General features: G+C 39.3%; 1 protein-coding gene across 1 annotated transcript in view; it reads right to left on the bottom strand.

Moving 5' to 3' along the window:
* Positions 1-26,944, bottom strand: part of LOC134657934 (protein 4.1 homolog) — a 105,100-nt gene that overhangs the window by 77,537 nt on the left and 619 nt on the right. The gene's annotated exons all lie outside the window — the stretch shown is intronic.

Here is a 26,944-nt window from a genome sequence, read left to right as displayed (position 1 = left end):
GTAAAATTGTTATGGAATAAATTATCTTATCTTATCTTATCTTATTGTTTTTTTAATAATTTATTTGGGCGAAGTTGGGCACTAACAGTAAAGTTAGGGTTTTGGTTAGTTAGAAAATGAATCTCCGCGAAAGCAATAGTGGTGATATTCTTATACAAGGGAATATATAAAGTACGAATAGATTCCTACTTTGACGTCACTGACTTTGCATTTGCAGAAAAAAATACTTAAAACGAACAAAAAAATAATGCTTTGACGCCTAGTCAACAAATAATGTAGGTATTGTAATTGTAATTAGCCTTTATTATTGAAGCTGGTACATAACATATATTAATTTGATTTATCAACTTTAGCTTCAACTCGTCCTTTGGCGTAGGCCTCCTCCATAGCTTTCCATTTGTTTCTTTCTTTTGCTGTTTGCATCCATTTACCTCCTATTCTTGTTAAATCATTCGACCATCTAAACTTTTGTGGGCCACTCTTTCTTTTATTATATCTAGGGCACCACTCTACAAGGTCTCTTGTCCACTTATCCAAGGTTTCTCTCATCATATAATGTAGGTATACGCTGCATTAAATGGAGTCGGGACACAGATGGGATCTCAATCAATATCATGTTAGTGATGACAACACGGCACATCGAAAGCAATTAACGATCTCTTGTGAAGAATTGACAAATATGTCGACTAGTAAACATTACCCTTGTTTCACAAAATAATTGTCATTAAATTTAAGATGGACAATTGTACTAAACTACCTGTCATGTTTATATGAAGTTCTATACAAAACAATTTACGAAATTGTCATCTGTCACCTGTCACTTGACAATTGTCACTCGACATATGTCACTGACAAATGTCGGCGTGGTGAAACAAAGGTCTGTCATTTTTTTGACAATTGTCGTACCTGTCAGCTTGGTGAAATAGGGGCCTGGTCCGTCCACTACAATGACAACGGGAACTATTTCATTCTGAATTAGAAGACGTAGTAACAATGAAACTCTAGCCATTGGTGGACCTTATGCCTATGTAATAAAGTTTAAAATAGTCAGTTAACAATGTGGGCGTTGGTAGGTAGTCTTCGCGGCTACTTTATTGCAATGATCGTTACGATTAGATTTAGGGCAAAAGCATGAAGACAGTTGAGCACAAGATGAGAAGATTCACACACTAATACTGGAAACTAAACTACCGCGGAATAACAGATTAAACAATTGACTTCAGATAAACTTTGGAACACAAAACACAACTCAGTTTTTTTGGATTCGTTATGTAAACGTGGTCGAAAGCGAAAATGATTTCTTTAAATTTGTTAAAGACTTCAATCTTGTAAAGAAGTTCATGAAGGAAAGATTTTGGGCTAAAAATACGCATTGGATTTACCCATTATCCAACTGCATCTTAATACGAACACAACATAAGTTAAGGAAAAAGCCATTGTTATATGCCCAAGCGTAGGCGGGTAGTGGGCGGCCCTCTTTATACTTATTCTATTGACCAATTGACCTTTAGGTTAATGAAGACGGAGGGCACAGCCTTGAGACTAATAATAATAAATATGGCCTAATATTATATGCCCTGTGGTTGATTAGTAGAGAATGCCAGTCATGAAGTTTTAAATAAACAACTAAAGGCTTTGTGCTAGGTAGTTGTGGTTTAGTTATATTTTCATGAAATCATGACACAACAAGAATACAAAAACACCACAAAAGTTCAAAACTTGTCCATGACATAGAATACAAAGCCATTGAAGTAATCCAATAGAAACGAATACAGAAAATCACCGCCCACTTTGTTTTCCTTTATTCCCTCGAGAGAAAACTTTTTATTTACCCACTTTAGTTTGCAAATACACCATTTATAGACGGAATTCGTGGTCGTTTGCTTAAAGGAAACTTTCTTCAAGTTTTCCTTTTCTTTATTAATCGAGAATATACAGCAACTATAATATCTCTTGGCAAGTAAACAAGAGAAATGTGAATGAAATTATAAAAACAATTTTAAACACAATTCCTACTTTAAGTCTTGCTGCAGTTTTCTTGATTATTTACTGCAGTTATGATTACAATATTTAACAAATATCTGACCAACATATCAACATTATTAACTAGAAAATGTAGAATAAACTAGGGTCTATTTTAAGCTCATATTTGTAAATATTGTTGAAATCGTAAAAAAACCTTCGTCATTGACTTACAAACATATTAAATGTGAACATCCAATATAGAAATGTTTGAATAGGGCTCCAGTCTGTATCTCAAGAATAACGAGGTAGTAAAACCAATGTGCATCAGTGAACATAACCTTAACCGCGACCAGACGTTAACGGGATCGAATTAGCGATCAGACGGTTCATCGAACCAGGTAATCTAGCTAAATGCCTGCCGGTCTAACTAGACCTATCATTTTATATTATAACTTGAGCAATATTTAGGATTAATTTTAAAGGCTAGTAAAAACCTGAACATTAGGGGTCCTAGTACAGTCCCTTGTGGGACACCAAAATAAATTGTTAAAATAGTAGGAAGCCTCCCAGCACACGCCGCGCCTGCTGGTCTTTTTAAAGGCTAGTTAAAACCTGAATATTAGGGGTCCTAGTACCAGTGTTGGCCGAACGTTAATCCCAATTACCATTAAAAATTAACCATTGAAAAGGTTAATTCGAATTAACCATTAACCATTGAAGGAAAATTAATTGTCAATTCGCATTAACATCAATTTGCATTAATATTAATTTATTTCGAACCATTAAAAATTAAAAAGAATTAATGGTTAATGCTTCACAAACCATTAAAAATTAAATCAATTTTTAATGACAATTAAAAATATTATTGATAATTATCAATTAACAAAAATATATCGTAATTTTATAAAGGCGCCCGTAATTTTTATCTAGCTAGTGGACCTCAGGTTTGGTGCAACATAGAAACACGCCGTTTGGTCATCCGACTCGTCTTGATGAGCACTTGGGAGACCAGTACCCAAGATAGAGCTGATGCTGAACCCTGGGTGTACCTAGTGGAATTCAGGTTTGGTGCAACATACACACACGCCGTTTAGGCTATTCGACTCGTCACAATGAGCACTTGGGCGAGCAGTACCCAAGATGGAGCTGATGCTGAACCCTGGCTGTACCTAGTGGAACTCAGGTTTGGTGCAACATAGACACACGCCGTTTAGGCTATTCGACTCGTCACAATGAGCACTTGGGAGAGCAGTACCCAAGATGGAGCTGATGCTGAACCTTGGCTGTACCTAGTGGAACTCAGGTTTGGTGCAACATAGACAAACGCCGTTTTGGTCATCCGACTCGTCTTGGTGAGCACTTGGGAGAGCAGTACCCAAGATAGAGCTCATGCTGAACCCTGGCAGTACCTAATGGAACTCAGGTTTGGTGCAACATAGACAAACGCCGTTTTGGTCATCCGACTCGTCTTGGTGAGCACTTAGGAGAGCAGTACCCAAGATAAAGCTGATGCTGAACCCTGGCTGTACCTAGTGGAACTCAGGTTTGGTGCAACATAGACACACGCCGTTTAGGCTATTCGACTCGTCACAATGAGCACTTGGGAGAGCAGTACCCAAGATGGAGCTGATGCTGAACCTTGGCTGTACCTAGAGGAACTCAGGTTTGGTGCAACATAGACAAACGCCGTTTTGGTCATCCGACTCGTCTTGGTGAGCACTTAGGAGAGCAGTACCCAAGATAGAGCTGATGCTGAACCCTGGCTGTACCTAGTGGAACTCAGGTTTGGTGCAACATAGACAAACGCCGTTTTGGTCATCCGACTCGTCTTGGTGAGCACTTAGGAGAGCAGTACCCAAGATAAAGCTGATGCTGAACCCTGGCTGTACCTAGTGGAACTCAGGTTTGGTGCAACATAGACACACGCCGTTTAGGCTATTCGACTCGTCACAATGAGCACTTGGGAGAGCAGTACCCAAGATGGAGCTGATGCTGAACCTTGGCTGTACCTAGTGGAACTCAGGTTTGGTGCAACATAGACAAACGCCGTTTTGGTCATCCGACTCGTCTTGGTGAGCACTTGGGAGAGCAGTACCCAAGATAGAGCTGATGCTGAACCCTGGCAGTACCTAATGGAACTCAGGTTTGGTGCAACATAGACAAACGCCGTTTTGGTCATCCGACTCGTCTTGGTGAGCACTTAGGAGAGCAGTACCCAAGATAAAGCTGATGCTGAACCCTGGCTGTACCTAGTGGAACTCAGGTTTGGTGCAACATAGACACACGCCGTTTAGGCTATTCGACTCGTCACAATGAGCACTTGGGAGAGCAGTACCCAAGATGGAGCTGATGCTGAACCTTGGCTGTACCTAGTGGAACTCAGGTTTGGTGCAACATAGACAAACGCCGTTTTGGTCATCCGACTCGTCTTGGTGAGCACTTGGGAGAGCAGTACCCAAGATAGAGCTGATGCTGAACCCTGGCAGTACCTAATGGAACTCAGGTTTGGTGCAACATAGACAAACGCCGTTTTGGTCATCCGACTCGTCTTGGTGAGCACTTAGGAGAGCAGTACCCAAGATAGAGCTGATGCTGAACCCTGGCTGTACCTAGTGGAACTCAGGTTTGGTGCAACATAGACACACGCCGTTTAGGCTATTCGACTCGTCACAATGAGCACTTGGGAGAGCAGTACCCAAGATGGAGCTGATGCTGAACCTTGGCTGTACCTAGTGGAACTCAGGTTTGGTGCAACATAGACAAACGCCGTTTTGGTCATCCGACTCGTCTTGGTGAGCACTTGGGAGAGCAGTACCCAAGATAGAGCTGATGCTGAACCCTGGCTGTACCTAGTGGAACTCAGGTTTGGTGCAACATAGACACACGCCGTTTAGGCTATTCGACTCGTCACAATGAGCACTTGGGAGAGCAGTACCCAAGATGGAGCTGATGCTGAACCTTGGCTGTACCTAGTGGAACTCAGGTTTGGTGCAACATAGACAAACGCCGTTTTGGTCATCCGACTCGTCTTGGTGAGCACTTGGGAGAGCAGTACCCAAGATAGAGCTGATGCTGAACCCTGGCAGTACCTAATGGAACTCAGGTTTGGTGCAACATAGACAAACGCCGTTTTGGTCATCCGACTCGTCTTGATGAGCACTTGGGAGAGCAGTACCCAAGATAGAGCTGATGCTGAACCCTGGCAGTACCTAGTGGAACTCAGGTTTGGTGCAACATAGACACACGCCGTTTTGGTCATCCGACTCATCTTGATGAGCACTTGGGAGAGCAGTACCCAAGATTGAGCTGATGCTGAACCCTGGCAGTACCTAATGGAACTCAGGTTTGGTGCAACATATAAACACGCCGTTTTGGTCATCCGACTCGTCTTGATGAGCACTTGGGAGAGCAGTACCCAAGATAGAGCTGATGCTGAACCCTGGCTGTACCTAGTGGAACTCAGGTTTGGTGCAACATAGACACACGTCGTTTTGGTCATCCGACTTGTCTTGATGAGCACTTGGGAGAGCAGTACCCAAGATAGAGCTGATGCTGAACCCTGGCAGTACCTAATGGACCTCAGGTTTGGTGCAACATAGACAAACGCCGTTTTGGTCATCCGACTCGTCTTGATGAGCACTTGGGAGAGCAGTACCCAAGATAGAGCTGATGCTGAACCCTGGCTATACCTAGTGGAACTCAGGTTTGGTGCAACATAGGCCCACGCTATTTAGGTCATCCGTCACATCTTGAACCTGCAGGTACTGCCAGGGTTCAGCATCAGCTCTATTTTGGGTACTGCTCTCCCAAGTGCTCGTCAAGACGAGTAGGATGACCAATACGGCGTGTGTCTATGTTGCATCAAACCTGAGTTCCACTAGGTACTGCCAGGGTTCAGCATCAGCTCTATCTTGGGTACTGCTCTCCCAAGTGCTCATCAAGACGAGTCGGATGACCAAAACGGCGTTTGTCTATGTTGCACCAGACCTGAGTTCCATTAGGTACTGCCAGGGTTTAGCATCAGCTCTATCTTGGGCACTGCTCTCCCAAGTGCTCATCAAGACGAGTCGGATGACCAAAACGGCGTTTGTCTATGTTGCACCAGACCTGAGTTCCATTAGGTACTGCCAGGGTTCAGCATCAGCTCTATCTTGGGTACTGCTCTCCCAAGTGCTCATCAAGACGAGTCGGATGACCAAAACGGCGTTTGTCTATGTTGCACCAGACCTGAGTTCCATTAGGTACTGCCAGCAGGGACCGGAAAACCCCTTTTAAAGATTAATCGTATCGATAAAGTAACCCTATTAAATGCTTACCCAGAGGTCATGGTTACCCTATCGTTTGGCTTACCCTATCGTTATGGAAACCATTTTGAATATGATTAATCATATTAGATGTGGTTACCAAATCAAATAGGGTGTAGATAAGGTAGTTAAGCCTATAATATTTACCGCGTACCCCTTCATAGGGTAACCCTTTTTCCGTCTCTTTTCTACGTAGGCGGCGATTCTACCTTTCTCATTGAACAGAACAGGATAGATAGAGATAGGTAGGCGGGGGGCGGGGGGGCGGCAGCCGCAAAAGCGAAACAAGTGGAGTGAATTGGAGCAGTCACATCACATTCTGGAATCCTCTCTAATTACTCGTGTTACTCGCGTCCTGAGTTTGGTGACACGACGTCATGGAATATACAGGATGGATTTTCTTTTTGGGTCAGTGAGGGCAGCTACCAGATCCCGTGCTGCTACGAGAAAACGGTCTAAGAAGACCTTCCCTCGATTTCAAATTAATGAAGATTGGCTTTTACAGGTTTTGGAAAAAACATACAGGGTGAGAGGAAAAGGTCATTTTTGACAAACTTTTTTTTTGATGCCAATCGATCCAATTCCCATTAAGGATCAAAAGCTTGTATGGAACCAAAAAAAAAATTTCCGGCTAGAAAAGCCACAAATTTAGGAAAACTTTTCCCATACAATTTGTATGAAAATGAAAACTTTTATTTTTCAGATGCTATTTTTGTATGCCAATCGATTCCATTCCTATCCAGTATCATTCGTTTCCTAGGGGTCAACTTACGGTAATGTACTAAAAAGCCACAAATTAATAAATACTCTTTCCATACATTTACTATGGATATGTTTTTGGTTCCATACAAGCTTTTGATCCTCAATAGGAATGGGATCGATTGGCATAAAAAAAAAGTTTGTCAAAAATGATCTTTTTCTCGCACCCTGTATGTTTTTTCCAAAATCTGTAAAAGCCAATCTTCATTAATTTGAAATCGAGGGAAGGTCTTAGACCGTTTTCTCGTAGCAGGACGGGATCTGGTAGCTGCCCTCACTGACCCAAAAAGAAAATCCATCCTGTATAAATGCAAGTGTCCGGACGGACTGACTGATTCATCAACGCAGAGCCGAAACTACAAAAGATAGAAAGTTGAAATTTACACACCAGATTACATTTATAAAGTGTACAAGAGATAAGAAGTGATTTTGAGAAATTCAACCCCTAAGGGGGTTAAAAAGGGGAGGAAAGTTTGTATGGGGTTCAAGTTTTATTTTAAGCTAAGAATTTGAAACTTCGTAAAAAGATATATTATTATAATACAAGAAAACTAATTTCAGCGGTTTTGAAAATTTATCCCCTAAGGTGGTGAAAAAGGGGTTGAGAGTTTGTATGGATATCAAACATTTTTTCGAACGCGGGACTTGAATCTTTGTATTTGGGGATATTATTAAAAGACAGGAAAAGCAATTTCAGCGTTTTGTAAAATTCATCCCCTAACAGGGTTAAAAAGGGGTTGAAAGTTTGAATCCATTACAAATGCTTTGAAACTTCTTAGAAAGGCATAATTGCCGATTACAAAAAAAAAGTAATTGCAACGGTTTTGGAAATTCAACCCCTAAGTGGGTTAAAAAGGGGATGAAAATTCGTCTTGGGGTGCGAATTTTATTTTAAGCTAGGAACTTGAAACTTCGCAAAAAGGTATTAAGTTAAAATACAAGAAAACTTGTTTCAGCGTTTTTGAAAATTCATCCCCTAAGGTGGTGAGAAAGGGGTTGAAAATTTGTATGGATATCAAACATTTGTTTGAGTGCGGGACTTGAACCTTTGTATTGGGGATATTATTAGAAGACAGGAAAAGTAATTTCAACGTTTTTTAAAATTCATCCCCTAACAGGGTTAAAAAGGTTTTGAAAGTTTGTATGGGGTTTAAATTTTATTTTAAGCGAGGAACTTGAAACTTCCTAAAAGGGTATTATTTCAAAACGGCAAAAAACCACTTTAAGCGTTTTTGAAAATTCATCCCCTAAGGTGGTGAAAAAGGAGTTGAAAGTTTGTATGAAGATCAAACATTTTTGTGAGTGCGGGGCTTGAATCTTTGTACAGAGGCATATTATTAGAGTACAAGAAAAGTAATTTCAGCGTTTCTAAAAAATTCTTCCTTTATAAGGGTTAAAAAGGGGTTGAAAGTTTGTATGGAGATCAAACATTTTTGTGACTGCGGGGCTTGAATCCTTGTATAAAGGCATATTATTAGATAACAAGAAAAGCAATTTCAGCGTTTTTAAAAATTCATCCTTTAAAAACTTTTTACAAAAAAAATAAAACCGACTTCAAAAAGGATGAAATAAAATATTATCCTTTTTGAAGTCTATGCGTTACCAACTGATATGTTTGAAGTCGGTGCCAAGCCAAGTAGTAACAATACCAGTTAAAAATGGGATTTATAGCCGTAAAGCTGATTATTTTGACTGGTATGGTATTGTTACTACTTGGCTTGGCACCGACTTCAAACATATCAGTTGGTAACGCATATACTTCAAAAAGGATAATATTTTATTTCATTCTTTTTGAAGTCGGTTTAATTTTTTTTGTAAAAAGTTTTTATTTTTCCATTTTTAGTTTTAACGCATTGTTAATAGCGCGACACTAGAATGAAAAAAATCGGACTACTCTGTAAAAAGTTATGCGTGGTCATACGTTACAATCGGTGAGTGAAAAATCAATCATCCCCTATTTTCCTACCCTTAAGGTTGGATTTTTTTTTCCAAATTTATATGGGACCAACTTCGGGGTATACCAAATCCAATAAAAAAATAATTATCAAAATCGAACTACTCTGTAAAAAAAAAATGTGATCATACATAAAAAAAAAATACGCGTCGACTTGAGAACCTCCTCCGTTTTTTCGTCAGTTAAAAAGGGTTAAAAAGGCGGGGGTTGAAAGTTTGTTTGGGGTTCAAATTTTATTTTAAGCTATGAATTTGTAACTTCGTAAAAAGTTATTTCATTAAAAAAGAAGAAAACCTATCTCAGCATTTTTCTAAAATTCATCCTTTAAGTTAAGGTGATGAAAAAGGGGTTGAAGATTTGTATGGAAGTCAGACATTTTTTTAAGTGCGCGACTTGAATCTTTGTAAAATGGCATATTATTAAAATACGAGAAAAGTCATGTCAGCGTTTTTAAAAATTCGTCTCTTAAAGGGTCGAAGGGGGGTTGAAAATTTTATAGGGTTCAAATTTTATTTAAAGCTACAAAGTTGAAATTTCGTAAAAAGGTATTTTATCAAAATAAAACTAATTTCAGAGTTTTTGATAATTCATCCCCCGAGGTGGTGAAAACGGGGTTGAATTTTTTTTTTGTTTTTGGTGTTTTTTAAATATTATTTAAGAGTTTCAAAGGGGAACGAAAATTTGATTATTTTTGCGCTACGACGCACGGTTTAGGAGATACAGCATTATAAAGTTTTTTTTTTGTTTTTTTTTACTTCTCTTTTTTTTTTAAATATTAATTAGGGGCTTCCTACAGAGGAATGAACATTTTAATATTTTTGCGCTACGACGCACGGTTTAGGAGACCCAACAACCCATAAACATTTTTCTTTCTTTTTTTTAATTTCTTTTTTTGTTTTTCGTGTTTTTTAAATATTACTTACGGGATTCAAAGGGGAACGAAAATTTGATTATTTTTGCGCTACGACGCACGGTTTAGGAGATACAGCATTATAAAGTTTTTTTTTTTGTTTTTTATTATTTCTTTTTTGTTTTTTTTTATTTTTTTATATTAATTAGGGGTTTCTTACACAGGAATAAACATTTTATTATTTTTGCGTTACGACGCACGGTTTAGGAGATACAACCCATAAACATTTTTCTTTCTTTTTTTTAATTTTTTTTTAGTTTTTTTGTGTTTTTTAAATGTTACTGACGGGTTTCAAAGGGGAACGAAAATTTGATTATTTTTGCGCTACGACGCACGGTTTAGGAGATACAGCCCTATAAAGATGAAAACTGATGATGATGATGATGATTAACCAAAACATGTCTATGGTTCACTCATCTGTCAGAAATGACAATTAAAATTAGGTTGCCAACAATGTATTCCATACAATATTTTTTAAGTGGTGATTACACGAAGTATCGTAAAAGTGCCAAAAAGATACTGCGTGTATGCACAAATACTTTTTTGGGGAATAGACTAAAGACTTGTCTTGACAACTATAAGAGAGGGGTTTAAAGGTGTGTGTACGACCCTTTAAATGACAAATAAAAGTACGGGAGTAGAAAAAACATTTTTTTTTATTTTGGCCATATGAAACGTAGAAATGTAGGTATTTTATTATTTACTAAGTCCAGCCCCCTACTAAATAACTATGATTTTTAAGCCGGGACAATTTCCTTATCGGCCGGGACGCCGGGACACCGTGCTTCAAACCGGGACATGTCCCGGCGAACCGGGACGTATGGCAACCCTACCTTAGGGGCTTGAAACTTCGTAGGTTGTGAATAGGGTTGCCAACTATTTTTTGGTAGAATATAGTATTTTCCAGAATAGGGCATCAAAAATATAGTACATTTCAAAAAAATATGGTACTTTTAGATAAAATACTAAACATAAGTGTAACATACGTTTAATCAGAAATATAGTATTATAGCGTACTATATATTTTTCCAAAAGTATATAGTACAGAGAGCCAAAATATAGTACAATACTATATAATATAGTACGGTTGGCAACCCTAGTTGTGAAAGACAAGTCTCATGCGTTGTATAATATTAATAATTAACAACTGATTAACCGTCCTACTGCAATCTTTTGCTGCATAATGTTCTAAGCTAACGTAGAATATATATATAACCACCAAGTGAAGTAAGTATTCACAATATTTTGCAATTTAAATTTCCGCCGACCGCAACGCACTATTACGAGCTCCGTCCGAACAATTCTAGAAACACAAACAGCAAGCTCGGACTTGTTCGCCGCCGCCGCCCGGCAAATCACAACGATATTTTCGCGCACGGACAAGCAATAATAGCATCTTGATCAAAGGCGTAAGCGCTACGGCTAATGCATAAAGTCTGTTTATTTGTGTGTGTAGGCTCGCTCGTGCCGCCATACTTGTACCTATTGTCAACCATGCGCTTGGATGTTGCTGCAATAATCAGCCGAAAGCCTTGGTCACAGAGATTAAAATAGCTTGATCGCATTTGAAACCCACTTCATAGGGAAACTTTAATAAAGGGTTTTTGGTTTTGGTAAGCGCTTACCCGAGTTAACTGTATTCAATTTGGTAATTTTTTCGTTTGGGTAAGTCAATGATGTGCTTTCCGAATTGATAGGGTTTTTAAAAACCACTCTATCATTAACCCGGGGTAAAACCCTCTTCAGGGTAAGCGGTTCCGCTCCCTGACTGCCAGGGTTTAGCATCAGCTCTATCTTGGGCACTGCTCTCCCAAGTGCTCATCAAGACGAGTCGGATGACCAAAACGGCGTTTGTCTATGTTGCACCAAACCTGAGTTCCATTAGGTACTGCCAGGGTTCAGCATCAGCTCAATCTTGGGTACTGCTCTCCCAAGTGCTCATCAAGACGAGTCGGATGACCAAAACGGCGTGTGTCTATGTTGCACCAAACCTGAGTTCCACTAGGTACTGCCAGGGTTCAGCATCAGCTCTATCTTGGGTACTGCTCTCCCAAGTGCTCATCAAGACGAGTAGGATGACCAATACGGCGTGTGTCTATGTTGCATCAAACCTGAGTTCCACTAGGTACTGCCAGGGTTCAGCATCAGCTCTATCTTGGGTACTGCTCTCCCAAGTGCTCATCAAGACGAGTCGGATGACCAAAACGGCGTTTGTCTATGTTGCACCAGACCTGAGTTCCATTAGGTACTGCCAGGGTTTAGCATCAGCTCTTTCTTGGGCACTGCTCTCCCAAGTGCTCATCAAGACGAGTCGGATGACCAAAACGGCGTTTGTCTATGTTGCACCAAACCTGAGTTCCATTAGGTACTGCCAGGGTTCAGCATGAGCTCAATCTTGGGTACTGCTCTCCCAAGTGCTCATCAAGACGAGTCGGATGACCAAAACGGCGTTTGTCTATGTTGCACCAAACCTGAGTTCCATTAGGTACTGCCAGGGTTCAGCATCAGCTGTATCTTGGGTACTGCTCTCCCAAGTGCTCATCAAGACGAGTCGGATGACCAAAACGGCGTTTGTCTATGTTGCACCAGACCTGAGTTCCATTAGGTACTGCCAGGGTTTAGCATCAGCTCTATCTTGGGCACTGCTCTCCCAAGTGCTCATCAAGACGAGTCGGATGACCAAAACGGCGTTTGTCTATGTTGCACCAAACCTGAGTTCCATTAGGTACTGCCAGAGTTCAGCATCAGCTCAATCTTGGGTACTGCTCTCCCAAGTGCTCATCAAGACGAGTCGGATGACTAAAACGGCGTGTGTCTATGTTGCACCAAACCTGAGTTCCACTAGGTACTGCCAGGGTTCAGCATCAGCTCTATCTTGGGTACTGCTCTCCCAAGTGCTCATTAAGACGAGTAGGATGACCAATACGGCGTGTGTCTATGTTGCATCAAACCTGAGTTCCACTAGGTACTGCCAGGGTTCAGCATCAGCTCTATCTTGGGTACTGCTCTCCCAAGTGCTCATCAAGACGAGTCGGATGACCAAAACGGCGTTTGTCTATGTTGCACCAGACCTGAGTTCCATTAGGTACTGCCAGGGTTTAGCATCAGCTCTATCTTGGGCACTGCTCTCCCAAGTGCTCATCAAGACGAGTAGGATGACCAATACGGCGTTTGTCTATGTTGCACCAGACCTGAGTTCCATTAGGTACTGCCAGGGTTTAGCATCAGCTCTATCTTGGGCACTGCTCTCCCAAGTGCTCATCAAGACGAGTCGGATGACCAAAACGGCGTTTGTCTATGTTGCACCAAACCTGAGTTCCATTAGGTACTGCCAGGGTTCAGCATCAGCTCAATCTTGGGTACTGCTCTCCCAAGTGCTCATCAAGACGAGTCGGATGACCAAAACGGCGTTTGTCTATGTTGCACCAAACCTGAGTTCCATTAGGTACTGCCAGGGTTCAGCATCAGCTCTATCTTGGGTACTGCTCTCCCAAGTGCTCATCAAGACGAGTCGGATGACCAAACCGGCGTTTGTCTATGTTGCACCAAACCTGAGTTCCATTAGGTACTGCCAGGGTTCAGCATCAGCTCTATCTTGGGTACTGCTCTCCCAAGTGCTCATCAAGACGAGTCGGATGACCAAAACGGCGTTTGTCTATGTTGCACCAGACCTGAGTTCCATTAGGTACTGCCAGGGTTCAGCATCAGCTCTATCTTGGGTACTGCTCTCCCAAGTGCTCATCAAGACGAGTCGGATGACCAAAACGGCGTTTGTCTATGTTGCACCAAACCTGAGTTCCATTAGGTACTGCCAGGGTTCAGCATCAGCTCTATCTTGGGTACTGCTCTCCCAAGTGCTCATCAAGACGAGTCGGATGACTAAAACGGGGTTTGTCTATGTTGCACCAAACCTGAGTTCCATTAGGTACTGCCAGGGTTCAGCATCAGCTCAATCTTGGGTACTGCTCTCCCAAGTGCTCATCAAGACGAGTCGGATGACCAAAACGGCGTGTGTCTATGTTGCACCAAACCTGAGTTCCACTAGGTACAGCCAAGGTTCAGCATCAGCTCCATCTTGGGTACTGCTCTCCCAAGTGCTCATTGTGACGAGTCGAATAGCCTAAACGGCGTGTGTCTATGTTGCACCAAACCTGAGTTCCAGTAGGTACCTACTGCCAGGTTTCAGGGTCATTTTGTTGTCTCATTTTAAAATATCACGACCTGATAATTCACTGAAGCTTGTATTCATATGCTTATTTTTAATTTTAATACTAGCTCCAAATTTCTAAGCAATAGTAACATTAATTATTAGTTTATGAAAAAATTGATTTAATTGCATTAAACGTTAATTTAGATTGACAATCAATGTAATTAAACGTCTCAAAATTCAATTCTAATTAACTTAATTTAAATTGATGCGTAATGCAATTGACTAATTGCGGATTTAATGGTTAATGGAAATGATTAATTGTTAATTAGAATTACACATTACGGCCAACACTGCCTAGTACAGTCCCTTGTGGGACACCAAAATAAATAGCTAAAATAGTAAGAAGCCTAGTTCAGAATCTTGTAGCACAGATTTTTTTAAAAGAACATCACGATGGCTAACTACGACTAGACGTTAACGGTATCTAATTAGAGATCAAACTGTTCATCGAACCAGGCCATCTAGCCTCTAGCTAAATGTCTTACGGTCCAGACCTATCATTTTATAACTGAGGTTGCCGTTGAGACATTTCTCAAATCGATGTTGAGGAACGGTCGTTGCAAACCTATAAAATGATTGGAATATCGTTTAAAGAGTAGAGGTCCTTATCCTGACCCTTGAAGGACACCACGTTTTAATTACCGAACCAAAAAAAGCACGCTCAAGTTGTTAACAAAGAGTAAATAGTAAACGAAAGGTCCTAGCACTGATAAGTTTGAGAACTGCATAAACTGCATGTGTCGTACATTTCTCGTACGCCAAGAACCCTAAGTAACATAAAACAGATCGAACATTGTAGCTGTATAATTTTCTCGCAATTTCCATTTTACAAAAACAAAATACTTTGCGGCAGTACCTAAACAAATAAAACTAAAAATTCCATCCCAAACATTTTGTTTACAAATGACGTAATTATATACATTAATTTGTTTACATCCACAACTAACAAAAAGTATTTCTTTTGTCACCTCCTATTTTTAGTTTAAGCCTCATACGGTCACGTCATAACGGTGACCTCTTGCATTATGTCATTGGTGACTCAGAATGCAAATCAGTTCAGAAAACTGCTGTATTTATAACGCTGCTACTTAATTTAATAACCTAGAAGTCACGCTCTTTCCATGTTATACTTGCATTAAAGACTGAATAGAAGTCAAACAATTTTGTGAAGCTAGGAAGACTGGACAATCTCTTTATGAGCAATTATGAACAATTTATGATCAAGAAGGCGAAACTACTTCTCAGGGAGGTAAAAAATAGCTTATTGCATGTTTTTATGCCAGAATCGTAGTCAATGTGTTATTCCTATTAGCGTCAACTCACTCCGGCTGTTAAGTTCTTGCAAGTAACGGATTGTGGTTCTTCCTACGTTTTACCATTCTTCTTCTTGTTTTGGATTTTTTACCATTTCTTGCTCATAATCGGAGCAGGTAGCTCAGCTCCAATTACAGATGTACATATCTCAATCTCACTGAAAACCACAAAAACACAATCTTCTGTAAGGATTTCAATAGGTATGAATTGTAAATCTCATGTAAGCAAGGAGCATTACCCTATCAGACTTGATTGCCTAGACCATGGCGTCCACGTAAGTTGGAGGCGGTCTAAATCATTCACATCCAATAGTAGGCCTTATGTCATTGTAAGAACGCCTAAAACTTCCTTCTTCAAAATTAACGTTCGTCTACTACGGAAGTATTCTATTCATTCAAGAAATTTGGCCTGATAGGTCTACATGTCTAAATATATTATATCTTCCTTTGAAACAGATAGCAATGGCAGGTAGCCTAAAATATTTCTTGCTTCTTTCTTCTTCCAAGCATAGATCTAGGAATTATGTATCTGACTTGGGCAGAAAACCACAAATATGTTAGAAAATGGATGAACGACTCAAAAACTCGCCTATTGCCAGGAAATTTTATGTAAACCTGGTGATTACTACTACTAAAATAGTATGATTGCGACTCGTGGGTATAGCAAACCACAAAACAAGGAAAACGTTAGCAATACCTACTTGCATGACATTGAAATTATTCTATATTTTATATTATAGGGCAAGGGCAAAGTTAGAATTCTAAATATAACCAGAAGTTTGACTAGCTATATCACTACATTCAGCCATCTATAATTTTTCCTCATCTTAAATGTATGTATGACTAAGTTTTATTTAAGTCCTTAACATCGAAACGTCTAGCATATCCTGTCCATGCTTTAATTTGATGCAACTAACTGTGAAGACCATATTAACCATATATGTATACTTTGTATACAATCATAAAATGAGAGTTAGGTGCAGAATGCCGGGCGGTGGACTCTATTGTCTATGTAATAAGGGTGAAGAAATTTTGACTAAAATACCAATATCTCAGTTCTGCAATGGAATTCCGCTTGGTGTCCATAGAACGAAATGAAATTCATAGAAATACCTATCTAATGACCTAATTCTCAACTCTGTTGGTTTTTGGACCATTTTGATGCACAGTCCTTTGCAGAACTAAGATTTATTTCTTCGTGTCGTGAAGGTTGAAAGTTCTAAAGCAGGACTTGTGAATGTTATTCAGCTCTGTGATGACCATATACGTAACTATTAACTGTATATGAAAAGGAAACGTCGCTTATATTGACAACGGCACATAATTGGACGCGCCAAGCTCTATGAATTCGTTATAAGGGCTGATTTTATAGGCAATGCTAAATATACCGTTCCAACTATCAATAGGCATCTATATGACATTTTTTTAATGTTTGGCTTAATGTTTTTCTAACTAGAGATCCGCCCCGGCTTCGCACGTAGTTTTAAAGATCTAAGCATATTACATAGGGACAGACAGCGGGAAGCGACTTTGTTTTACACTATGTAGTGAATTTAGACCTTATATGGTTTTATTTACTTCTTTAGATTGTCTAGATATTCTTTTGTTATTGTTCCTTTTAACTTCTTCTTCAACTTTAACGATATTTGCAGAAATAACAAATGGCCGGCCTGACATAACCTCACTTAACCAGTAACCTAACGCAACATTAAATCTTATGCGTGTTTATGTTAAACACTTCGTTAAAGCTATTAAAATGCAAACTACTTTCCTACCGCAACACAACATTCCCAGGAATAAATACACACGCGATTATAGTTCTTACCGCTTAATCTTAAGACCTAAAACTGCGGGAAAAATTTTTATGGACTTAGGACGTTCTGATTTTCAGATATGTATAAGCTTCGCATACTTACCTATGCCATTTTAAAATGCACATTTTCTGAGTTAGTGGTCTTAAACATCTTTACGACCCCCGGACGAAGAGAATACGTACATATACATATACGTTCAACTCCTAAGAGTATATATTATACTAGCGACCCGCCCCGGCTTCGCATGGGTTAACAAATTATACATAAACCTTCCTCTTGAATCACTCTATCTATTAAAAAAACCGCATCAAAATCCGTTGCGTAGTTTTAAAGATCTAAGCATACATACAGACAGACAGCGACTTTGTTTTATACTATGTAGTGACTTGTGTTATTGTTACTTATTCTGCTTAGCTCTCTCTAACAAATAACTGCGTCCCTTTCCAACCAACCAGTGTGTATAAGTATAATAGCGTATAAATCATCAATGGTGTCGCAGCGAAGCCAGCGAACTAGTTCCGACGGTACATCCGTTCAGTACCCAGTTGAGCCTTCGGCAATTAAAACTCCAACCTGTTTGTGTACATTTCACCGTTGACTGTCGCTTCCGTTGTGTACATTAGTCAACTGTACGCATTCCAAAAAAGTAGATTATCCAAATAAATCGTAAGGAATTGGCATGTTGGCTACGCGGCCTGGACATATGTGTAAGAACTGTGTGTAACGCGAGAAATATGTGTAAAGCCACAAATTATTTTCAGAACATATCTTACGCCGGCGAAGTCGCGGGCACTCCCTAGTAGCCCTTATCTTATGTAATCTTACGATCTGACTTGTCGTCCACATTACCGCGTTCCTTATTCCCATATTGACCTTAAATGCAAGGCCATCGACTTGCATTCAGTAGTTGCACTCCTTGACATTAAACCTTTCTGTTAACATGATGTTTAATTATATGAACTCGTTGAAACTTTGACCTGATTTCGTTTATTTGCAGACTTACTGTTTACACTTTTTGGAGAAGAAGGTGTGTGTCTATTTGTCTAGCTAGACGATATGACGCTCTATAGCCTAAATGGATTGACAGACAAACAGAACTCTCTAATTATACCTTCTACACGATGGCTAAAAAATAACTGCATTCCCGTTGCCAGGGAAGTTTTGGGATTATACTGAGCAACTTTTACTATGGGACCAACCCCGAATCGCGAAAAAAAAATTTGGCAGTTTCATACATTTTGGCTGGTCCATTTTCTATGGGACGGTTGTAATGTGGGCAACAAGTCAGATCGTAAGATTACATAAGATAAGGGCTACTAGGGAGTGCCCGCGACTTCGCCGGCGTAAGATATGTTCTGAAAATCATTTGTGGCTTTACACATATTTCTCGCGTTACACACAGTTCTTACACATATGTCCAGGCCGCGTAGCCAACATGCCAATTCCTTACGATTTATTTGGATAATCTACTTTTTTGGAATGCGTACAGTTGTCTAATGTACACAACGGAAGCGACAGTCAACGGTGAAATGTACACAAACAGGTTGGAGTTTTAATTGCCGAAGGCTCAACTGGGTACTGAACGGATGTACCGTCGGAACTAGTTCGCTGCGACACCATTGATGATTTATACGCTATTATACTTATACACACTGGTTGGTTGGAAAGGGACGCAGTTATTTGTTAGAGAGAGCTAAGCAGAATAAGTAACAATAACACAAATCACTACATAGTATAAAACAAAGTCGCTTCCCGCTATCTGTCTGTGTGTATGCTTAGATCTTTAAAACTACGCAACGGATTTTAAGTAATTTTAACGCGGTTTTTTTAATAGATAGACTCTGATTCAAGAGGAAGGATTATGTGTAATTTGTTAACCCGTGCGAAGCCGGGGCGGGTCGCTAGTAAACTATAAATACGGCACGTTGCAAATATATGCCGTATTTATAGCTACTTCATTTAGGCATTATTTGCACAATAATGTTTTGGCACAGAATAAATAATAGTACTAAGTACAGAAGACTCACTCTCTAACAAAACGCGTCTGTTACGATCAGCACAGATATGGCCGCTAGGTGGCGACAGCGCCACGCACGGCTTATGGCTTTCCCCAAAATTGGGGCCGAACGGAGGTACTTTTAGCTACCTGTAGCAAAGCGACGAAATCGCGGAGTGAGACACGCCTGGTTTTGGTTAAGTGAAAGCTATGCCGTGAATAAGTAAAAAAGCGCGCTTTACGCACAGACGACTCCTAATTAAAAAACTTGCGTAAATTGGGTGCTGTGGCGTAAATGTAATCCCATCAAAAACATTACATGTAAAAAGGTGCAAGTCTCGCAACGCTTCTACTACAAAAAAGTTTTGAGATGTAATGTGAAACCAAGTCGGTTATTTTAATCAGTGCCAGGGGGTGTTAAAACCGTATCAATAAGATATCTTTAATTTGTAATACGTATAATGACTACGTGATACGTCGAAAATGGCCTGAATCGGTTCGAGAAAAGGATGGTACGGCCGTGCCTCTTTGTTTTGCTCGACTTGGCGGGGGCACTACCGTGCCCCCAGATTGGATAAACAACACCTTGTCGTGGCGAATATCTTCATTTTAATTAAGTGTCAATTTTACGCAAGTTTACCTTAAGGGGCCCACAGATTTATCAGTCCGCCGGACGGTAACGGCCTGTCAGTTAGAATAAAAAGTTGACAGCTCCGAACTGACAGGCCGATACTGTCCGGCAGACTGTTAATCAGTGGGCCCCTCAAGTATTCCGTGAACACATTTTTGTACGGAACACTAATAACAATGATCAACTCTGGCTAACGTATCCCACGTTTGTTTGGTATATGGAGAAGAGAAACGTCCGCTTTCCTCTTAAGAGTTTCGTAAGTTAAGTGGTAATTTAGTGCTCAAAATATTGAACTTTTCATACTGTTTGATGTTCTATTTTAAAAGTGACTAGGTACATAAGTTCTCCTACGTACGCCACTGTCGCTCAAACAGTCAATATAATTAGCTAAGTAATTGGGTAAGTATTAGAGATGCCACGAATATTCGGTAACTATTCGGTATTCGGCCTATTCGGCCACTTTGCCGAATATTTGGTATTCGGCTGAATGTTGCCTAGTATTCGGCCGAATACCGAATATCTGTTGCACCACCCTACCTAAAAAGAAAAAGTACACAATGAAAATAACAAAAAATTTTTTGCCTAAATTTTTTTTCATGGGTCTGATTTGATTGACTCTAAACTACATTCATTAATTCTGTTCAACAAAAATGTATCTTGGCACACGTTGTGCTTTGATGCCGAACAGTTTTCATAATAGGTAATTGTGACTCAAAATGTTCGAATGTCATGCCGAATATTCGGCGCTTCGGCCGAGAGAGGGGCCGAATATTCGGTATTCGGCCAAAATCACTATCCGGGGCATCTCTAGTAAGTATACCTAAATAAGGCAAGTTTGTAAGTTTATATACAAAATCAATATTTTCCACAACTCAAGTTCTGCTCAAGTGTAGTAAACACTTACGGCATCGTCAAAAGCCAGACAATAATGACTCACCAGAACCTATTACGCTGTTATGGCTTCATTGATGAAACTTTGTATTAGATACCGCCGTAAGTACCACACGATTCTAGAACTAAACACTTCAGTCATAAGGACCGTATTTGTGTGCATACATGATGGCCAATTCGAGTTTTAGTTATTCTATCTTCTTCCGATAAGATACTGATCTGTCAGTGTCAAGTGACGTTTTTCGTTGAAGAAATATCACTCGCTCTTCACTAACAGATCAGTATCACATCGGAAAAGGATCGAATAACTAAAACGCGGATTGGCCTGTTAGTTAAGATAAGATTAGTTATGTTTATGTAAACATAAATATTGTTCTCAAGGTGATTGTAGTAATCTTTAAAACAATGATCTACTGAGGTATTGGGTTAGTAGGTTATCTTTATCTCTATATTTGTAACGTTGCTCAATTTGGCTAAATATTTGAGTTATCTCCTGGAGACTCTGGAGAGGAGTTTCTACGGACGAGCGAGAGCGAGGACTGCTATTTACATCTTAGTCAGAAACAATTTACATAGATATCGCTCTTTAGCGATAAGACCGCCTGTTGTCTGCCTCTATCTTTAATCGTTTTTCTTCTATCTATATTCCTTATAGGAATAAGTTCGCATTTGTACCTAAATTTATGTAAATTTCATGTAAACCTATGTATTTTTGTACAATACAGTGAGAACTACTACTACTACTATACACATACTTCTACTATCTATCTTGAGCGTATAATACTCGTAAGATTTGAGACATTACTTTTTTTTCATATCAAAAAAATAATTAAATATTGTCATCTGATATTTACTCGATTAATTTGATAGGTAGAGCTGGAGACTTTAGCCCAGGGTTGTCTAACAGGTATTTCAACATTTTCCACAACCTAAAGTCCGACTACCCTCCCCTATCATTATATAATGTGTGACTGAGATGGCATAACATTACTCGTATCTAGTTCACTATATTCAAAAGCTTCTTTTGTGGGGTCTAGAGGCCCTCGAGGTTGAGACCTTGTTAAGGGGTCCGCCAAATAATAACCTAACGAGCATGCAAGGCAAGTGACGTCACATTTGTCGACTAAAAGGCAACAGGAGCTCTGAAAAGAAACAAAATAACCGGACAAGTGCGAGTCGGACTCGCCCACCGAGGGTTCCGTACCTCAAAAGGAAAAAACGGAACCCCTATAGGATCACTCGTGCGTCTGTCTGACCGTCTGTCACAGCCTATTTTCTCGGAAACTACTGGACCAATTAAGTTGAAATTTGTTTACATACATATGTGTATTGTGTACACATTAATGACCCAAATCAAATATAAATTTATAATTTTAAAACACATAGGTTAGAAGTTATTTAAAAAAATAGCCAAAAATTGACAGTAATCCCCCTTTATCTCCGAAACTACTGGGTCTAAAAGTTTGAACAAAATACACAAAATAGTTCTTTACCTATAGATGACAGGAAAACCTATTAGAAATGTGCAGTCAAGCGTGAGTCGGACTTAATGTACGGAACCCTTGGAACGCGAGTCCGACTCGCACTTGGCCGGTTTTTAGTATATTTTGTTGTTGTTGAAATACATCATGTGTGAAAACTTCAAATGTCAAGCTATCACGGTTCATGAGATACAGCCTGGTATAAATGGAGGTGACACCATCCATCACGAGCCAATGACAATTAAAGCAATTTACGAGCTCAAGATTAAGCGGACTCTGCCTTGGGCGCCGTTTACTGACAGGCCTCTATGCACTTTGTATCTTGCACGTTTTGTTACATTTTGAGCCATTGACAGGCGTGGCTCACTCCGCGATTCGGTCGCTTTGCTACAGGTAGCTAAAAGTACATCCGTTCCACACCAATTTTGGTGGGTAGCCATAAGCCGCGCGTGGCGCTGTCGCCACCTAGCGGCCATATCTGTGCTGATCGTAACAGACGCGTTTTGTTAGAGAGTGAGTCTTCTGTACCTAGTACTAATATTTATTCTGTGACACAACTTACAGAAACAATTCAATAAGAAATTGATTCCAGACAAAAATTAACTATAATTATTTATGGATACATAGCATAATGTCCAAGTCGCAAAATGTGCAGGCTACGTAAAATGAGCAGATCGCAAAATGTGCAGATCTCATAATGAGCAGATCGCAAAATGTGCAGATCTCATAATGAGCAGATCGCAAAATGTGCATATCTCATAATGAGCAGATCGCAAAATGTGCATATCTCATAAGGAGCAGATCGCATAATGCGCAGATCTCATAATGAGCAGATCTCAAAATGTGCAAGCAACTCTCATAATGAGCAGGTCGTAAAATGTGTAGATTTTGAAATAGAGCTCGGATACTACAGTTCCAAAAAGCGTCATCGTTGCCAAAAAGGCTTCTGTTGATTACCGAATTTTAAAATATTTTGAAACAAGTCTGGTATTTTTATTTTTTATTTTGATCCCTTATCGTAAACTTGTTTTATGAGTAAATAATTTATGAGGCAGTGCTTTGAAATATGCCCATCGGCCTTTCAACCATGCACTTAAACTATGGACGACACACAAAGCAAACGATATAACGATATGCACCTTTCACGACCTGCACTTTTTACGATTTGCACATATTGCGACCTGCACTTTTTACGATTTGCACATTATGCGACCTGCACTTCTTACGATTTGCACATTTTGCGACCTGCACTGTTTACGACTTGCACATTTTGCGACCTGCTCGTTTTACTACCTGCACCTTCTGCGATTTGCACTAGTGCTCATTTTGCGACTTGTACATTATGCTATGTATCCGTTTTTTGCATGTGATGATGGTGAGAAATAGAAAACATGGACCACCCAAGACATCTGGCATTTCAGATATAAATTTAGGAAGGAAGTTGTGAAATATAGGTTGATCGGGTGTTGTATATTTTTTGATTGATTCTTAGTTTATTTTCATAGCTTTATTTTATGACAGATATTTGGAAGCATATCGGTAAAGGCATAAAAATAGGACAGAATTGAGTTCATCTCATTAAATGAGCCATCAGACACACAACCATATGAATAAATTTGAATATCTATGGTTCACAAATAAATTCAGAATAATATTGTGGCTAAGGATACTGAAACAAAAATGTGAGGTTATCTATGAAAAGGGACCTTATTGTCGATGGTGGTTACGCCACTATTAACAATGCTCCGATACAAATACAATGCCGCGCGACGCTGTGCGGCGTAAGCGCCATCGACAATAAGGTCCCTTTTCATAGATAATGCCCCAAATATTGCTTTGCTAATCTGCTAAATAATTACAATGCTGGTTATTTTTTGCATGCAATTAATTTAATAATTAACAAAAATGACACCAGGAATTGGCTAATATCAAATAAATAACTTGTTGATAACATAAAACAGTATTTTACTAGCATGATGTCACCAGGAGCACTGGAGTCAGAATTGTCACTTATCTGTCTGTCTGTTAGTCATTCTTATTTTAGGCATTGGTTAATAAAAGGAAGTCAGGGATTATGTCATGTAGGGGACTGTCATGTCTAAATTGTGCATTGCTCAAGACAGATTAAATAAAGTAAACACAAAAAACTTATCTTAAGCCTTTTGTATAATAAATAAAATAAAACAAAACAAAATTTGTATGTAGTAAGTTAAGTGTTCGGATTTTTTTTTCATTTTCATTTCATTTATTCACTTCAATCAATCAGCACTTACAGATGAACCTTACGTGCTAATTGGCATTACATTGCTTAGTGTCTAGCATGCATTAACTGCAATAAATACAATAAAATACAATCGGATTAAATCAAAACTTAAATTATATGTACAATACCGAATAATTATGGAATTAGGAACAATATTAATGTCAAAATCGTCTAAATAAAATAATGATAATAATTTAAATGATATGTACCTATATAAGAAGATTAAAATCAAATAAAATAAATATTACTATTTTCATTTTTAAAAATATGTCACAATTTACTCTAATAGGATTAATATTAAATTCATTTATACATAATAAATAGGCACATAACTGATTTATACCTAATAATGCACTCATTCGTAAATAATGGAGCTAGTGGTTACGATTTTCTCGATATAACGACATGATGCGGCTAGGAATTTGGTCTCGGTTGTATTGAAGATATCGAGTTGGTCGTCGCTGTCTAATATGTCGTTCAGTAGCGTCTGTGCTTGGTAAAGAGGAGAGTTAGCAAGCAAGCGAGTTCGAGTTGTAGGGACAGCGAAGAGACCGCGGCGTCGAGGACGTAGCACTTTAGCAGTGAGTCGGGGAACACGAATTGCTATTTGTGACAGTAATTGGGAGTTAGTTATTGTCCCTCGTATTAGTTGGAAGAAATATTTGACTAGATATATACTCCTGCGGGTTTCGAGGGATGTGTAGTCTACCATACCCAACACGAATAATGTTGGATACAGAAGAGGATAATACCCGTATAATTTCTTATATAGGAACCTAACGAAGGATTTTTGGACTCTTTCCACTAGAAGCGTGTAATGTTTTTCGTGGGGATTCCAAATAATCGCATTTGTTTCTAGCTTGGACCGGACGAACGAGTTGTATAGGGCGGTTAGTGCGTGTCTGTTGGTGAACAACTTGGCTTGGCGTATGACAAACCCTAAGCATCTTCGGGCATCGTTACAGGTCTTCGTAATGTGCTGGTTGAACGTGAGCTGTGTATCAAACCATGTACCAAGATCCTTGATTTCAGTGACGCGTTTCAGGGTTTTACCTTCTAATGTATAGGGGTGATTTACGGGATGTCGATTACGCGTATACGTAATAACTGAGCATTTTTCAATGTTCAGCGTCAGACTATTATTACAAGCCCAGGCAGAAACATTATCGATATCTAGTTGCAGTAGAGAAGAATCTTCAATGCTGTTAATTGGTAATGCCAGTTTCAGGTCGTCGGCAAATAAAAGGCACGTTGAATGGCTGAGTACTGATGGTAAGTCATTAACGAGGATAAGAAATAGGAGGGGTCCGAGACTACTTCCTTGCCCAATACCTGACGTGACCAAGAACGTAGAGGAACGCGCGCCGTCGTACTGAACGAATTGATTTCTTTCCGACAGGTAGTTGGCCAGCAATTCTAGTAGGTGGGTGCTGAATCCCGCGATTGACAGCTTCTTGAGCAGCACATCATTATCGACTTTATCAAATGCCTTTTGGAAATCAAAATAGGCAATATCTACTTGTCGTCGCTGGTCCAGATTATTAGATATTAACGAGACACATTTATTAAGTTAGATGTTGTTGAGCGCCTCGGTAAAAACCCGTGCTGTTCGTCGCGGAACCAGCCATTGAGCTGTTTATATATTTTGGCGTAAATTACAGATTCAAAGACTTTCCCAAAAATTGATAATACAGCGCTCGGTCTGTAGTTACGGACGTCAGATTTGGAGCCAGATTTATATATTGGCAGAACTTTGGAGGTTTTCCAGATGGATGGGTACGTTTTGTTTTTTAATGCGAGGTTAAATATATATTTTAGCGGTTGGATAAATGCTTCGCGACAGTCCTTGATTAGGAATTGGGGTATTCCGTCAGGGCCTTGAGTATATTTGGGACGTAGGCGGTTGATAGCTGTTCGAATATCAGCTTCGCTAATGTCATCGATCGTGATATGCCAAGCCATTTTTATCTCATGTAATACTTAAATTGAAGAGCTTTCTGAATAAATGTATTCTATTCTATTCTATAAATTACATTGACATGTAACTGGGTTCCAAATGACAATTAGATAATATTTAAGGACAATTAGATAATTTTAGCATTTTAGATTTGTTATGATTGAATGTATACTTAAACCGAAACTTACAAGCAACTAATAAGAAAAGTTTTTACCAAAGTCAGGTAAAGATATTGAGATGAAACTGTTACTAAGAATAAAATTGTACAGAAAATATTACATTTTAAATGAATTTTGTTGTTTTATTTATATCATATGATTTGTAACTACTGTGCAAACTATTTTTGTTACAAATAACATATACGAAACAACTCTATCTGACTGTGTATTTGATTAATGTAACGTGACTATTATGTTCTAACTATTTAAGTTAAAGACTGCTCAAAAAAACGTCGTTAATTCAGCACGCGACTAAAGCCACACAATAACATTTTCGT

The sequence above is a fragment of the Cydia amplana genome, chromosome 21, assembly GCF_948474715.1.
Source record: "Cydia amplana chromosome 21, ilCydAmpl1.1, whole genome shotgun sequence".
NCBI classification, from domain to species: Eukaryota; Metazoa; Arthropoda; class Insecta; order Lepidoptera; family Tortricidae; genus Cydia; species Cydia amplana.
Note: the sequence above shows the minus strand (reverse complement) of the source record. Positions and strands in the feature narration are given on the sequence as shown.